Consider the following 6081-nt stretch of genomic DNA (forward strand, 5'->3'; position numbering starts at 1 on the left):
TATCGCTAAACAGGCTGGCAGTAGCCTGTGCAACTCTACCGCCATGGTGCCTGGCGATAGGTGAGCACACCCACTGTATTTGATATTTAAAAATTATTTGCGGTAGGACGTGCACCCCTACAACCAAGGACAACGATGGTAGGTTGTTATACCCTACCGCCATCGACCCTAACGGTAGGAAAAAGGGCTAGATCTTGAAAAAAATAAACTAAGGTCACATCTGGCTAAACTTTCATAAAGGGTCAAAAACATCAAATTTAGCCCTCCTAGTCCCTTTGTTGAATCAAATTTTGATGTTTGATTTAACTACCAAAAAATAAGTTATATACCATAATTATCATTGAGAACCTCTCTTCTGAATATGAATCCAACAGTATAAGTTTTGTGATGAGTAAAATGCATAGACGGTCCTAATTCTTTCACCAATGTGTCCAGTCGATCCTAATTCTTTCAAAATGCAAGTCTTGGTCCTAAATCTTTTTAAGTTGTTCATCAGAGGTCCTAAATCCGTCTGACCTACGCCGACCTGCCTGCATGGCGCTTTGATCGTGGTCACGTGGACAGGAGGGCCCAGGTGGAGTGACGACCGGTCATGCATATTTGCAAAAAAGCCCTTGAACACTAATTTGTTCACAATCGTGGTCCCTTTCCTCTTTCCCATCCCTCTCTGGGGAAACTGAAGGCGGCGGCGGCGGCGGTGCTAAGGTGAGAAATCTAGTTGGGCTTGGCCCATTTTGCTTTCCTCCTCCTTCTGTTAAAAAGGAGGAAAAAGAGCGTGTTGTGAAGGATTCAAACCTGTGACCTCCTCGTCAAAGGTTGGCTGGTGTAACCACCCAGCCAACCATCGCGGTTATGCTAATATTTTAACCTATTTGTCTTTCATTCGTTGTTTTTTCCTTTTTCTCCTTTTTCGTCTTCCCTTTTGTTTTCTGTTTTTTCTTATTTTTCCTTGCCTGGTAAATTTTCGGCAAATATGAGAACTTTTTTAAAGAAATTGAAAACCTTTTTTTATTCAATGAAATTTTTTTCATGTCAACGAACTTTTCTTTCCAAAATCCATGAACCTTTTTTGACCTTTGGAGAACCTTTTCCAAAATCAATGAACTTTTTGAAAATTTGATGATTTTTTTCAATTTTGATGCACTTTTTTTCTAAAATTGATGAACTTTTTTCAAAAGAGACGAACATTTTTCAGAATCAATGAACTAGTTTCAAATCGATGAACTTTTTTCAAATTCGATGAATTTTTTTCAAATTAGATGATTTTTTTAAAATAGATGAGCTTTTTTTAAAATTGATGAACTTTCCAAAATCAATGAAGTTTTTCCAAAAAACGATGAACCTTTTTTAAAGATATGAACTTTTTTTCGAATTGATGAACCTTTTACTTTAAATCTGGAAACATTTCTTTATTTCACATTTTTATTTCGTAAGAAATAGAAAAAGTGGGCGTTTTTTCCTATCGGATCAACAAAAAACAGGAATGAAAAACTGGGCTGCTAATGAGCGACCGAACTCAGTAGTAGCGACTGTTTTTTTTCCCGAGCAAGCGAGCGTGCTCGTAGGCCGGTCCATGCCAGCGACGGTGCGAGAGCCAGCTCATTATCGGGCGCCTCCAACACTGGGGAGCAACTAGTTGACGAGGGCTCTTTCGGGAGCCTCACAACAATCACCAGCGAGTGGGCTGGCGTGCTCTCAACCACCGCCACGTGTCACGCTCTGGACGCTTCCTCCAAATTTTGTTTTTTTTAATTTTCACACGTGTTTTCGGCTTAGTAAGCCATTTTCCCCGTTTTTTCGGCCTTTTGATACTGGTCTTTCTTAGCTTTTGGACCAAAAGAAAAATGTATTTATTTTCTTTTTTGCTTCCATGAAAGACACGGTTTTGCTTCCGTGATAGGCACGGTTTTGCTTTCACGAGAGCCACGCCGTACCTCTCAGAAAAGGAAAAAAACACCATTTCTATTCATTTTTCTTCCGTGGGAGGCACGGTTGTTATTTCGCGAGAGGCATGACCGTGCCTCTCAGAAACGAAACAAATGTGTTTTCTGTTTTTTTTTTCTCGTAAGGTACCATTGTGCTTTCGCAAGAGGCACGAAACGCGTTTTCTGGTTTTTTTCTTCTTCCGCGAGAGGCACAATTTTGCTTCCGCGAGAGGCACGGTTGTGCTTTCGTGGGGTGTCTCTCGGAAACGGAAAAAAACAAGTTTTCTATTTATTTTTCTTTCCCGAGAGGCATGGTTTTGCTTCCACGAGAGGCATGGTTGTGCTTTTGCGAGAGGCATGGCCGTGCCTTTTTTGGAAAGGGAAAAAACCCATGCTCCAGGTTCGGTTTTTTGTCTAGTTTTTCCGTCCGGTTTTTTCGTGAAAAAAAGTTCGTCAAACCTATCAACATGGTATCTAGTTTTTTAAGATCTTGAAGCAAGGAATCCAATGGTGAAAACGTTTTGAAATTTAAAATGTTTTGAATAAACGGATCTACGAAAAAAGGGAAAACTCCCAGGTTGCTGCAGCGCGTCACTTGTCACGACCTAAGAAGGCGGGAGTGATCTTAGCAAGGAGTACTCCTCAATTAGTGATTTCGGCAACACGGTCTAGGAGCTCCCAAGCGCAGAGCAACACTGCTGCCGGTGTTGAGGCAGACTTGGGCCCAACTTTTAACTTGGCAAACTATAGCCTTCGCCCCACTCCTATACAACGCTTTAGGTGACAGTTTGCCCCTATAGCGCCCCAAGCCACTTGTATGGGCCTACTCATCTAGTCGTTATGTGTGTTTTCTCACCAGTTTATTTTATCAATTGATCGGTTCACCGTTGACTTTTGAAAACAGAATCATGGATTTGAAAAGTTTACTAGACGTGAACAAAAAATCATGAATTTTGAAAAACTTCATCAATTTGAATTATTTTTATAATTTGAATAAAGTCCATAAACTCCAAATAATAAGAATTTCAAAAAAGGTTCACAAATTTGGGAAAAAGTTCATCATTTTAAAAAAATGTCACAAGTTTGAAAAAAATAAAATTTGAAAATTTTCAATTTGAAAATAATTAAATATCAGAAGGTTCGTGCATTTGAAAAGAAAACAAGAAAAAAGGAAAAAGGAAAAAAAATCAAACATAACCCTGTCCAGTAAACATAAACAAAAAATAATCAACATGAAGCTTCCCAAAACCGGTCCAAGAAGCTTCGCTCATCCAGGAGGGAGCTTCTTAGCTCGTGGGTTAGATGGGCTGGCCTATATATATATATTCTAGCGAGTGAGAGGGGGTGAGCACTTTGTATGATCAGGCCTCCAATGGGTGCCTTAAGTGCCGAATGGAAGGAATTTGCATAAAAAGTAGTCTTGGTTATCTCTCAAAAAAGTAGTCTTGAGCCTCTAACTTGCCACTGTAAGCCCAACGAACTTTAGCGGGATCTACTTTTTGCTATTAAAGTGCTTTGCAAACCAATTCGTCAATAGGGAGTACTATGACACTACAAACAACAATCACTAGTCCACACGAAGGTCGAGGATTAGCGACCGAATGCGGACCCACCGGGCTTAATGGGCCGGCTGCTCGTGCAGATTTTTCTTTCCCAGCTGATTTTGGAATTGCCTTTTGATTTTCTTTTTCTTTCTTTACTTTTTACCCATTTTATCGGGTATTCTATCATTTTTCAAATTTTGTTTATTTCCTTTTGTTAGTTTTTAAAATTTAAGTTATTTTTTGAACTCATGAACATTTTTAAAAATTTGGATTTTTTTTGGAAATTCAGGAAACTTTTTGCATTTGAAAAAAAATCTTAGAAAAAAGTTTAATTCATGAAAGCTCCTTAAATTTCTGAACACACTAAAAATTCATTAAATATTATAATACTTTCATATATTGTTTTAAATTCATGACTTTTTTAGAATTAACAATATTCTTTATATTTTGGCATCGGACGATTTTAGGAAATATGGTTTAAACTAGCCACTAGCCACTCTTTTGTTCCCGTACTAGCAACAAAATATATGGCAAATACAGAAATATCCACCTAAATGGGCCGGCCCACTAGGGACCTAACGTGCAAGTTTGCTTGCTAATCGCATCCTGCGCGCGCAACAGGACCTCCCGTTCCAGAGGCTCTCGAATTCAAAAATATATTGTGAACATTCAGGAAGTTCTTTTTCTTTCGATCTCACATGCACTCGTTAAAAATCCAAATATCCAATTCTGAGACCGGGCTCATCTGCACCCGGTCAAGAAATAATTCATAAAAAAAATTCAAAAAATTCAAAAAAAAACAATTTTTTTTGTGCATGGTAGATAATTTTGTGCGTGAGGTGCGCTCCAAATTTGATAGCATTTGGACATTTGAGTAGCTCTTAGCAATAAAAGACAAATTGGTTCAGAACAGTATACGAACAGTACACTATTTAACAGACCCCAAATTTGTCTTTTTTGCCGAGAGCTACTCAGATATCCAAATGATTTGAAATTTGGACCGGACATCACGCACCAAATTATCTACCATGCCAAAAAAAGGGATTTTATGAATTTTTTCAAGTATTTGTTTTGATTTTTTTTCTAGCGCAGGTGCAGATGCTCCTGGGAGCCAATACGCCTCACTCAAACAAATTTGCCTTCTTTCGACAAAAATGGTTGATCGTTCTATTGATGTCTAAATATTTATGAGAAAAAACACTCATGTACCCGCAAAAGAAAGAGAAAAAACACTTGTGGTGCTCCATACAGAATAAAAATAAAAGCAATGCTCTGAAAAGGTCATTTTCGAAAACCTTTTTTAGGAAAACAGAAGGGACATACATCCTCGAGTAAATTTATATGTATACAATGAAAACAGTGTAGACGAGGAAGTTGCCAAAGCAAAACGGGAAAGAAAAAGGGAAACCAAATGGAGTTATAGACTTGAAGATGATTGTTCGCTAGTATGCTCAATTGTTTTGACGTCAATTTGATAGACTATTGCAGTGATTCATTCGTTTCCTAATATTCATACTGCAAATGAAATTCTTGATCAAGTACATGTTAGGTAACATTCAACATAAAAAATCTTTATTTTATCATTTATCTAATTAAGAACGAGCAGGAATTTAGCTTGGGATGCTGATACATCTCCAACGTACTTATAATTTTTTATTGTTAAATTATTATCATTTTTATATGCTTTATAGGCCATTTTATATTACTTTTATGGTCTAACCTATTAATTTAATGCCCAGTTACAGTTCCTTATTCTTATGTATATTTCTTGTTTCGCAGAAAACCAGAAGGTGAAATATAGCAAGCAGACGGTGAAAAGCTTACAAATAGCTCTCGATGTCCACCTCGTCAATCGCTGCACGCTCAGCTGCTCACGTAGGTGGGCGACCTCGGGGCTATTACCAATACTATAGCTGCCATAAGAGAGCATAGCGGTCCAAAGATCGCTCACCTAGCAGTTCAACATAGCGGTGCAATACTTGGACCAATTTGTGTAGCAGCAGGAGCTGTGGTGCAACAATGATAATATGGATGTCCTCATCATCGACCTATTGCACGCGTGACACATATTCCCATTTTTATAATTGCTGGTAGAGAAGCTTGCTAGCAGCGTGGCATGTCTACTCGATCAACACTGAATACCCATCCTCTACTTATATGTTTTTCACTACAACAACAAGATGTTTATATGAAGTGAGGACAGTGATCTGCCAGAGATTTTATATAAAATGGACGACACTGGGGAAACACATCTCCTTGAGGCTTCGTTGGCGGGCCCGTAGATTTGCCTTCCCTATGGTTGTTGTTCGGACGGCGGCACTCGAATGGATGGCTACACTTCTACTTTGACTTGATCTTCCGTCTGATCCTCTTCAAGTTCATTGGTTCGGATAGAGTCGGCGGAGCTCTAGCAAACATTCCTGCCATCTCCTTGTGGTGGCGAGGTTAGTGCTTCATGTCATGCGTGATGCGGAAATTTGTTGTTAAGTGCTTCGAATCAATTCAAGGCTTCGATGACATCGACTCTCCAGGGTGTTGGTTCTTAATTAGGGCATTTGCATGAAGGCTTTCCCGACTGCCATCGACTAGGTCAGGCCGGCTCTGATAGAGGA

Source organism: Triticum dicoccoides, chromosome 2B (assembly GCF_002162155.2).
Source record: "Triticum dicoccoides isolate Atlit2015 ecotype Zavitan chromosome 2B, WEW_v2.0, whole genome shotgun sequence".
NCBI lineage: Eukaryota > Viridiplantae > Streptophyta > Magnoliopsida > Poales > Poaceae > Triticum > Triticum dicoccoides.